A 12,339-nucleotide genomic window follows, 5' to 3' on the forward strand; every position below is an offset into this window, starting at 1 on the left:
TTGGAGCGTGTACAATGTAATTAAAGAGTGTCATCCAGTCAGTGTAATGAAAAAGGAAAAAAACCACATAAAAACAGATGAATAAATAACACACATCCAAGAGAGGCTAATTGTTGAACATTTTGCACAAACAAACCAATAAATCTGTCATCACCACAAAAGGGATAAACAGAAAATAACTAAAGAATATAAATAAAAAAAACATGAAAAAGAAATACATGGCCGTTGGATGAAAGAGCTTTGAATCTATTTGTCCTACGTCTTGGCAGATAATATCTGTGACCTGCAGGGAGAAAACTTAACTCCTCAGATTTGAATGGCAAGGAATAGCCAAAATTGATGTGGCCGTTTTCACAGCTCTAACCTTGTACAGACTAGGAGGCTCATTCAGAAGAGCTCCAACTATCTTGCTTGTACACCAAACAATACCATGTCCTTTTCCTTTAATCAAAGTTTTATTAGTTCATATTCTAGCAACAGCTTTAGCTTGAGGTATCTTTTTAAAATAGTTGTAATGGTTCATTTGACTGCCCAACCTTTATGTGTTTCATGGCTGAATTTGCCTATGGATGCTTTGCACTTCCATTATCTGCATATTTGATCAATAATTTGAGAAATTTCATCAAGGATTTCAAGAGACAACCAGATTTGAATGTGTGATGCCAACTGTACAATGTCAGAGATGATATGTTCAAGAGTGCCTGCTGCGAGTTTAAGAGCATTAGTCTTTGAAAAAGCCCTTAAATGTAGCCATGCACATTCTTAGAAGGTCGTGTTAATAATTGCCGTTCAGTAAACCAATAAGGCATAACAATTACTTTCTCTGAAGTTGGCTTCTATTTCTGACTGTATGATTTCTGATTAAAGAGGGCAAGAAGTGAAACAGCAGCAAACACAGCAAAATAAGTAATCCCTCAGGCTCAGAGGGACCTTGGAAACAAAAATCATTTGGTTGTTATAAACCTTAAAGCCTTCTGATCCGTGACTGAACTAAGAGGTGCTGAGAAGTAAGCATTCTACCTTTCTCAGTGTGAGACCTCTTGGGCTTTGTGGGGAATCTACTGAAGAGATGGCTGAGGAAACATATCCTGCATTTGTTCTATGTGTAAAAACGGTGCATTGCTGTTTGGTCACAGGCTTGTCTGTAGCCAATCAGAAATTGTTGTGACAGTGACATGAATTCTCAGTGTGTTATGGGTCCCTGTAGGGACTACTCTTTGGGAAAGTGGGAGAAGATGCTGTCAAAAACTTCAGAGTACTCTTGCTCAGAGATGCTGGGGAGCTTAAAGGCCCTGGCAGATGTGCCCTCGGGGACTACAGTAATGGACTGAAACAACTTGCATTTACCCTTGCTTTCCTTTAAGTTCTTGCACAATGCATGCTAGTAGTCTCTGTAGATCTCTTTAGGTGGATTTAACCTGCATCCTCATGCTCTGGACACATTTACGCTGAGTCATGAGTCTTTTACAAATCTCTGACTTTTATAATAATGCAGCGCAAGTTTTGTTTGGATGTGTTAGCTTAGTGAATGTAATAAAATGAACTTGCTGAGTTTATACAAATCAAACAAGAAATTATCCAGGTTACAATTTTAAACTGAGAGAACGTTTTGACTTTAGCAGACCTTCCCTATGTCTAAGCACAAACAAACATCCACAAGCTTTTATTATGTGGCTTAAATAATTAGAAGGATAATCTGAATGCCTGAATAATTTAATTTAAGGCAGACATGATATCTCTCTGTCTCTGTTGACCAAAAGCCCCAAACTAATTGTGTAAGTAGGACTTACTTGCATGAAAACCAATAATATGTGCAGGAAAGAGCAATCACAAATGTACAAACCATGCTTGCAATCTTCTTAAGATACGAAGGCCTCAAGTCTATATTGACCTTCATCAATGAAACAAGACAATGGGCCTCATGCAAGAAATGTTCGTACGCACAGATTTGTTTTTAAATCGTCCGTATGAGTGATTTAAGAGAATTTGCGCATTCACCAATCTCTTCGTATTTTACGTTTTCTTTCAGGTACGAACAGAATTTACGAGTGATCCAGACCTGTCGTAGGAGTTTCGTAAAATAGTCCGCTGTTATTCAAATCAAGTTTGCTTGACTAATGGATTGTATTTTTAATTACTTTGAAGAAAACATAAATAAATATACATTATACCCCATAATTATGCTGACATTATTCTGTTTGACTTAAATTATGCACTAATTGAAGGTTCATTTGAATCTGTATATAACAAGTTCAATGGGAAGCGTAACCAGCGGCTGACTTGCTACTTTTGGATGCCTTAGCACGTCAGGCTCTTGGAAGAGACCGTGTGGAGACAGACGAACGGCTGAAATTGCGATTTAGATTGCTAAGGACTGTGCTGCTACAAATATTCAGCTTGCTAGAGCCACAACTCCAGAGAGAAACACGCCGATCAAACCCAATTCCACCACACGCCCAGGTCCTCACCACCCTTGTATTTTTGGCCACGGAAACCTTTCAGAGGGAGATTGGAGACAGATCGGGGGTGTCCCAGTCCTCTGTGAGTCGTGCGCTCCCCTTGGTCATCAAAGCTCTCATCAGTTTATCACCCATGGTACATCAAATTCCCACACACCGCTGTCCAACAAGTACAAATTAAGAGGGACTTTCATGCCGTGGCTGGACTGCCAATCATAATTGGAGCACGAGACACATATACGCATCAAAGCACCCGTGCCGTTGTGGAGCGCACTGAGCTGAAGGCCAGGTGGGTGTGTCTCGATATCTCGTTCATGGCGCAATATTGCTATGAACGAGGGTCTCCACCTGAACCAGCCCAGGCAGACCAGAAGGTGTGGTGCCAGGAGACCCCCCTCATGGACCACCCCATCATAGTGCCATCATGATGAGGCAACAACTGATTGCACGGCTTTAGTTGCAGTCATCGATCGCCTGCCCATGGCGAGACGTTTTTTTTTTAAGCCATTTTTATATCAAACCATTTATTTTTTTATTTCGGTGACATGGTATTATCAGCACTCCTAATTGCTTCCCATTTCTTCGGTTTAGCAGGTCCTGTAATTCCACTGCTGACACTGCTAAAAATGACAGATTTTCCTTTTTGGATCTCTGAAAGCAGAACTTCAGTCTCAGAGCCCCTAAAGTTGTTCTTTTTGCGCCTTGATGCCATTCTCATGACTCAACACTTCCTGGCACAGGAGAGAGGAAGTGTACCCTTATATGGTATTATTTAGGGCGTGGAGTATGCAAATCTACTATCCTCGTGCACGTGAACTTAGATACGCACAGGTGAGATTCATCATTTACGCAGATCGTTTACACACTTGATGTAAGTGTGTTAAGCGCGTTTGTTGAATCTGACGTGACGTGTTCGTACGAGACCTTCTTACGAAAAAAGTAAGAGAAATTTAGAATAAAAATACGAAAATGTTCTTGCATGAGGCCCAATGTTTTGATTTAGTAAAGTTTTAGCTTTAACAAGTTCAGAAGATCTAAAAGACACACACCTGGTGACCAAAGCTGAGATGATATCTGTAATAGTACTGTTGAGTTCATTTAGGAGCTCTTCAATAGGTCCAGGGATCGGCAGCTGTTGTCTGAGGTGCTCTGCCCTTCGAATCTGCTGCCTATTTTGCCAAATAGTCTCCGCCAGCTTCTCACACCTGACACGTACCCAGCAACACAACACAATGCAAAAGACACACACATACAAACAAGTCAGACTGATTTACATAAACATGGTCAGTGGTTGTTCTCATTCAAATCAGTAGAAATTTGCTGTCAAAGACAAACACACAATACACGAACAGGGTAGTTCAAAATAACACTGCATGTTCTGATTGAATAGGTGATATTGACTTTTATGCTGGAAAAAAAGCAGAGGGAAGATAAGAACGTCAGGAATGAGGCGCCAATAAGCAAGATATGTCAGCCTTTCGCTGTTCGGTAAATCTCTCTTATTAAGAGGCAATAAACTTTGGAAATAAACCCAGTGGTAGCTCATTGCCAGCTCGTAACTCTGTGACCCTTTTGCTTTACGAGGGAGTCTTGTACCTGTGCTCTCAGTGGGTGGTGGAAAAAGACTCACCAGGACTGAAGGATGTCCAAGCCTCCCTCTGGTGGGCCCCCGTTGCCTGCCAGCTGTTGCCGTCTCTTCCACTGGATCAACTCGTCATCCAGAATGATGGTCTGCTGTTTCCTCAACAGCTGCAATGTTTTCTGATGCTTCTCTGCCAGGTCCTGCAAACAACCATATGAGATGCATACAGGGTGTAAAAAAAGCAGAAGCTCACTCACAACCGCGGATCTATGCACGCACACACACAATAAAAACAGAGAATTTGATTTACGCTCTTGTGTAAATGTAGAACAAACATAGAGTGTGTGTTTTTCCCAAGTTTGTCTCACCAGTCTATATTTCTGTAGTGTGTTGGCCTCTCTCGTCAGCCATGTTTCCACGGTGGCTCTCTTGCTGAGTAGGGCGGGCTCCCGTAATTGACGGTCAGCAGGGGGCAGCGTGGCGAGGCTAGTCAGCTGAGCTAAGGGGGTTGGGGACAAGTAAAACACTGACAAAATCGAGGACGGATACATTTTTTTCCCTGGACACCTTCAACCTATGTAATCCCGCTTCAGGTATAACTGTCCCTGGAGATCTTCTTCTAAGGATGCACAGAACTTTGAGTTGATCACTGCAACTCGTGTGGAAAAGCTTCTGAGTAGTCAAAGCTTGTGCTTTTTTATTTGAATTGCTTAGCATAGGAACATTTTAGATAGCTGTCAAAAGCATATGTCATGATCCATATATATTTAGTTTAAACCATAATGTTTAAAACTATTAAATGCTGTAAAATATATTAACCTTTAAATTATCTTGAACATGATTCAACAAGAAACACTTAGTATTTAGTCAAGCTGCATACCAAACCACCTGAGGCTTGAGTTAAACCTTTTTCTCTTCTATCAATTTCTCAATAACTTCCGACATGGCAGCCACTCAATACCAGCTCGCATTTTAGTCAGTCAAATCATTCATTCATGCAAATCAGAGCGGTAATAATGACATGCAAGTCGCCTGGTCTCACCCTGGATGCGAAGGCTCTCCTGGTACTGGATGATGAAGTACTCCTGGTTGTGCTGGAGCTTGCGCAGGTCGTTTTCAGTGTCTTGGGTAAGCAGCCGAAGCTCCTCAAAAGCTTGATTTATCTGTTGATATTTCTGAGACATGCTGTCCATCATCCCGCCCACTGGAGAACTTGACTAAGAATTGCAATATGGGATTCATAGAGATAGAGGAAATAGCAGGTTTAGGGAGTGTGACTGGTGTTTCATTGTATTGTTCAATGACTGTATATTCTATTGTTTATGGTGGTTGTTGATGGAAATGGCTGGCCACTGATGAGCTGAAAGCTGAGATTCTGGAGATATCCTTGGGGAAGAAAAAGTAAGCTGGATATGATTCATAGACTCTTTGTTGGATTTGGGCAATTTGACAACAAAATCCCCCAATGACCAAAAGTGAATAGTGGGATGACTCTGAAAACTGACATGGAAAAAAATGGATGTGCATATGCAAGGAGACTGCATGGACACTTAAGGGTTGACAGAGTGCACCATGGTGCCCCAAAGGTTCAGAATGAACAGGGTGAAATTCAGTCAGTCCAAATATATTCTACTAACAGAAAAGGCATGTTGTGACTGAAAATCAATTCACCACAGGAGTTGCTGAGAGTCAGATGTTTTACACACTGCTGGCTGCATGGTTTTATAACAAAGAGCATGTTATAAACTGCAAAATAGTTGACTCCCATTTTTTACTTCCCTTTATATGGCATAATTACAATGGAGATGACAAAGTGTTTGTTTTAGAGACCATTTTACCATAAGGATGAGTGGATTCATATGGTATCATATGGATCTACTCATCCACTCATAATGATGCTTCTAATCCTTGGACATTTGTTCAGTAGATGAAACCGACAAAAGCTACACATTTTCACAATCTCTGAATCAAACACCATTATGTTACTATTTGTGTTATCAGGCTCAGTACAGGCTCTGGAGTGAACATTGCATGTAGGGTTGCCTGCAGGTGACAGCTTGAACATACAATTTGCAGCACACACATGTAGCTGACTTACATTTGTTGCCTCTCTGACAAGCCTCTGCTCTGTGTAGAGGATGTGTTTGATACATCGGACCAACTCCAGAGGACAGCGGTCATACGTGCTCTGAAAGACAAGGAGCACATGAGCTGTGTTAAGGCCTGTTAGCTCCTGACGAGCCAAGCAGCGTGGCACACAGGACACACCAATTTAGTTGCATCAAAGAAGCTTGGTAAGTTCTGGAGCCAACGCTGCAGACATGCTAAAACCCATTAGCCTAATGAGACCCAGCGTGGCACACTTCAGGGACATGAATCACTCGCGTACACACAGTTAAGCTGTTTTGTGTTACTGTGATATTTTTTTTTTTTACTGATGAGTAGTTTATCAAATTGCTGTTTCACTTTTTGTTTTAAAATGCTGTTTTGAGTCTGTTACTGACTGTGTGGTTGATTTCTGCTTTGACTGAAAGCGCGATATTTCATTGTTTTCATTGCAGTGTTAGTTTGGATATCACATTATGTTAAAGAAGAACTACTCAATATTCAGCTTCATCTACATTACCCCTTTTTATCTATCTGATTTCAGGGAGGGGGAGAAGACAAATAGAGGAACGCATCTGTCAGCAGGGTGTTAGATCATAAATAGCAGCGCTGGTTGGCTACCTCAGCACTCACTTGTGCTTTTCTCTAGTGTATCTAGTAGATACAACCTGTTCTCAAAACACTTTGTATGGTGTGTGCTCTTTCTAATATCTCTTACAACAAAGCTGAACAGTTGTGCATTCTAAACACTTTCTTATCATGTTGTTTCATCGTAAACGACTGAAGTATTTTGCTGAAACAATAGAGGCAGTGGGATGAGTTGAAATCTGAGCTGATTTTTGACTGAATGCATAGGTGCTTTTCATAAAAGTAGTTTTTTTTGTTCTTCCAATAGATCAGAGACATTTTCATAAATACATAAATGTCTTTCATAATAAAGCTCATGAATAACTGAAAGCTACAGTTATTACAGCTCCGGTTTGCTTTGGTCTTTGGCAATTGAGTTTGGTCAACAGGATTTCCAAGGTGTCTTGTGTTTACAGACTATATCACTTTGTATGAAGTGTAAATATGTTGTGTGTTCACACTGTTGACTTTTATTTAGAGGGAAATTCAGGTGGCTTTCTTTTCTGAAGGTGAGGTTATGTGAAGTACTGAATAATTAGTATTTTATCTGCAGCAGAGAGCAGTCAGAAAAGGTTTTAGTTTGTCTGTTGAGAAAGGTAGTGACAAAGTAAATAACTGATGCAAAAGTGGTGTAAAAATCCACAAAACAAAACATGCAAACCACAATGAAGATTTCTTTCTTCTTTTTTTTTAAGATTTCTCTTCTGTGCTAGCCTGATTAACATAGACTTTCAAAGTCCGAAGGTGTTGCGTCACTGCGAGGGCGGAGCCTGGGTACTTCTGTGCATGGGTGTCCTCCCTAAAAGGCTACTTCAAACTCATACTGCACTGACAGGAGGTTAGACACTTATCATTCTACTATTATTCTACTACCTCAACTACTTCATAACACTCCACTTAAAAAAGGAAAAAAAATCCTTTAAATTAACTGTTGTTGTGCTGTTGTTTGAGTAGAGAAAGAGATTTGTTATGTTTGAATATCTGTTTGTAATATGTTGATACTGCTGTTACATTCTGGGATATGGGCAGCTCCATTATTCTTTAGAAAAAAGTATGTCGACAAATCCTATAAATAACCAACAAATTAAAACCAGTACGGCAGAAATGCTGCAAAATCCTATCCGTAGGCTGCCCCATCTTGATAACGAGAGAAAGCCTCTGTTTTGTCTACTGAATTTAGATCTTACACCAACTGTTTTAAACTTAGTTTAGCTACCATGCCATGTAGAATAATAACTTTAGTTTAATTGAAATATCATTATGTGACTCCAACTACCTTTCCTGGCTAACATTATTAATTGTTACTGGGCATAACTCTAGTTCTAGGAGTATGTGTGTAGCTCTCATCCCTTGCCTTACCAAAGCCTAGTAGAATTTATGTCATCTGTATTGACAGGGTCCAACACAGGTTGCGTACATCTGGAACCTGGCCTATCACAGATGAGGTGACATGTTTTCCTAGGGATGCTGTACTGATACAACTCACCTTGAGCTGGCTAGCGTAGTGTCCCAGTTTGATTTTAAGCAGGAAGCCATCCTCTCCGACCTGGTGTTCAGCCTTGTTTTGCAACTCCTGTATCAGACTATCAAGCAGGCGTTTAGCCTTGAACTCCTCCTGTGGGTTCTCCAGGTCTATGGCATCCCTAACAACACACATACATGCGCACACACAAAAGACCCACAGAAGAAACGTAGAAGCCTGCATAAATACACACACATGATTAAATAAACTCTTAAGTATGAAAACAAACAAATTAAATGAGCAGCAAAGAAACTCACCAGAGTTGGCCCTCTATCCACTGGGACAGATAATGTCGCACTTCAATGGGAAAGTGCTGACCGTACAGCGACTGCATCTGGTGCAGGGCATCTCCCTGAAGCTGCTGGGCCTGGATCCACACTGCCATCTTGAAAACCCTGAAGCTGTTAAAGGTTTTGGTTATTGAGTATAAAGTCAAGAACACAGTTCTAAGACAAGAGGAAATACAGGTATGGTAAGTGATGAAAAACATTTGAATCTCTGGTAAATCAATGTAGTAATTAGAAGATTTGATAGTTAGATACTTCAGTGATAATGGCAGAAATCAGCAAAGACAGTTTTATCAAGCTGCTGAAGTGGTGTGCAGTGAAAGCAATAAACGTGCACCCTACAACACAACCTATGCTGCTGATTAGCTTCAACGGGTCGGTTTTGCAGCATGTTTCAAAATGTTTCATGTATTGAGCTTGACCCACTCCTTAACTCACCATTTTGTGGGTTATCATTGCAAAATACCTCATGTTTGGCCCATTGGATACATACAATCCTACTCCAAAGAGCTTCCTAATTCATTACCTTTCAAAATGATTTTATGCCCTTTCACTTGTGTACCAGACAGTAGGCCGTTGTCTACCAGAGACACACTCTATCAACTAGAAATACTCCAGAAGGCAGGACATGAGGAAAAGAGCTGATTTGTTCACAACACATTAAAGATGGCAGACAAGACCACGGAATTATCTGTAATGATTGGATTTATACACAATATAAGGAAAAAAATGGAAAGCAATTTACAAGCTAGCAGAAAAGAGTAGGATGCAGTAAACATCGGCGGCACACATGCTTGTTTGGCGTGAATTCTCAGAACAATTACTTGATCTTTGCTCTCATCCACAGGCAATGCTGGGGAGCTGGCAGGATTAACTCTGGACAAAGTCTGGTCAGACTGATTTGGACATTTGAACTCTCACATTTACCTCCCCAAGTAATGTTTAGAAAATTTCAGCACACCAGCATAAGAGAAAAAAAAAAACTAAAGTCATGGTTGCAGCACTACCACATTTCAAGTACAGAGAGCCCATCTGCTCACACATGCTGCCGGACTCTTTAACCTCTGGAGAAATGTCAAAGGGCAAAATGTCTTGCTGGAACCTGCATAATGTTATTCAAAACATTCCAAATGTTGTCATTTCTCACACTCCACCCCCAACTGCAAAGTGTTGTCAGGACACACTCAAAAGTAGCTCTGTGTGGCTTCTCATCCCAGACAGATGTAAACTTGCTCAGGAGTTAAAGCACTCATCCCCAATTCAGAACTTTGGTGGTTCAGTCCTTGCCACCCCCACAAGACTATAAATATTCTATAAAAATACAGTCCATTTCTATTTCATTTTCAGAATATTAGGACTATCATTTTAATTACACAGAAGCCCTAAGGTTTTTTGATATAGCACTTGAAGATTAAACTTAAAACCAAAGAAACGGACTTCCCCACATACTCCAACTTGCTTACATTTCCTCTCTGTTCACTCTTTGACTCCAGCTCCTGGCTAATAATGTTTGAGCTGCTCAAGTCTCTTTTCTCTGAACACGTTAAGGGCTTAAACTGGCTTCACATTGAATACTATGTCTTGATTGAGAAGGCTTTGTCTTGGGTCACTGCTACTTGTTTCCAGTCAACACACCCACTCACCCTTCTCAAAAGTGGCACAGTCACTGTCAGTAAAACACTGAGAGATATGAGTGTGCGGGAAGTTTGTGGTGTACGTTTGTGAGTATTTGTGTGACCATGTGTGCGTTTGTAGGTGCTTGTGGTGTCAGAGGTTCTGCATGACAGTGTATGCATTAACAAAGCCTACACATAGCATCTTTACATCAACACAGCAATTACGTAGAAAGGGAAGTCCATCCTATTTATCCCCCTAACATTGTGTCTCCGTCATATCTCCTCACTTTATTTCTCTGTCGCTCATTTGCTTAATCCTGCCCCTATTTTCTAAGATGCACATTACTCACAAGGCACTCTTCATTGTGCTGCCAGAAGAGACTTTCCCTTCCCCTCAGTTCCTCTTTAAGAAAAGAGGCAAGGCCATAATTGAAGTGTTCAGTAACTTCAAAATGTGCACTTAGTTGTAGTTAGAGTACCGCATAAAAAAACAGGAAACTGTTTCCTTGAATATAAATAAATATCCTCATTTTACAGAGGATCCCATGACTTACACACGTGACTGTCAGTCATCTGTTTAATGAACCATTAGCGTGCTGAATATTAGATTAAATTCATGTAAAAATGTTTTCCTTTTCATGTGCTCCCAGGCAAAGTGTGCGTATGTGTGTCATGTCACAAATCACGCCACAACACTGTAGCTGGACACAAGTAGACTTACTATATGTAGTAGTCCAACAAGGTGAAATAAGCTCAGAAAGGTTCCACTGGTATTTACGTCTTTAGACACTAATCCTGGGAGGCTATGCTAATGCTCCTGCACACATATCACTCTAAATGAGTCCTGAACTTTAACCCTTCACTTTCCAGCATGTTCTTATCCACTAGAGACTGACTCCAGTTTAATTATGAGAAGGTAGGCACATTCATTCATTCATAAATTCAGCAGGTTGTTGGCACTTGATAAATGGCTTTTATCGGCATGTGCTGACCACATTTTATTAATAATTTGAATATTTTTTGGGTACGCAGGGTTCTTTTTAAGGAAATTGGATTTAATTTTAACAAGTCATGGGTGAAACTGTTCAACTCCAACATATTGTTCTTCCTACGTCATCCATCTGTGCTCGGTGCCAAGACTGAGATAAACGAGGAATTATCTCATAGAGAGGAACAAATAAAGCCCAGCAGAAACCTTGAAGAGGAACTCCATCTGCCCCCACCCAAGAAGAGCTTCGGAAGGGAGAGACATCAGAGGCAAGAAGAGGGGTCCTTATTTGCCCCCAACCCTCTCAACAGCACCAATGACCAGGGGCCAGGACCAGGACCTTCCCCAGGCTTTGGGGGCCTGGGGAAGGTCAGCGCGCTCCTCACCCTCCCTTTCTCCCTCCTCCCCTCACCTGAAATTCACTGAGCAGATGATGGAGCGGGTCAACGCTGGGCTCAGATCTACCCCCCAGCCCAATCCCTTTTTGTCCCCCATAAACCCCCCACCAGAGCGGCCAAAGGTTCGCCACGAGCCCCTCCCCAAGCAGAGCAGCCAAAGCTACTGCGCCCAGCCCCACCCCCTCCTGTCCCTCCACGCCGCCATCATGTTCTGTCTCCGCAGTCTGATGTGTGATGTGTAGAGGGTCCGGGCTGCGAGGATTATGGCAGTTGTGACTTTTCCCAGGACAAGCTGGGACCCTGTTTATTAGAAAGTTTTAAAACTTCTGTACTTTTAGGTGACAGAAGGATGTGGCCCAGTCAAAACACTCTAAAAGATCTTTAAATAAAGTAAACATACCTTGTGTGCCACAGACTGCTCCAAAACACAAGGGGGGAAATAATACCTCTAAAACACTTAAGTTGGCTTTATTAAATTAAATTAAATTAAATTAAATGATTTTATCACTGAGTACACCCTGGATTTGATGTTTTTAACTTGGCTAGACCAAAATAACAGTGCTGCTGTTCTCATTGAGTCGACCCCTCCTGGTTACAGTTTTATCAGTGAGGCCAGAGTGAGCAGGAGAGGACGAGGGGTCGCAGTCTTATTTAATGAATCATTTCAATGTTAGCAGTTATCTCCTGAAAGTTTTCAGTCCTTTGAATATGTGGCTGTACAGCTGAAGGCCTCATCCAGAGTCCTGTTTCTGAA

The 12,339-nt window shown here is 41.3% G+C and overlaps 1 pseudogene; it reads right to left on the reverse strand.

Annotated features, from left to right (window-relative positions):
- LOC142371888 (uncharacterized) overlaps positions 1 to 12,339 on the reverse strand; it is a 127,361-nt pseudogene that overhangs the window by 80,606 nt on the left and 34,416 nt on the right.

The sequence above is a fragment of the Odontesthes bonariensis genome, chromosome 21 (genome assembly GCF_027942865.1).
Source record: "Odontesthes bonariensis isolate fOdoBon6 chromosome 21, fOdoBon6.hap1, whole genome shotgun sequence".
Lineage (NCBI taxonomy): Eukaryota > Metazoa > Chordata > Actinopteri > Atheriniformes > Atherinopsidae > Odontesthes > Odontesthes bonariensis.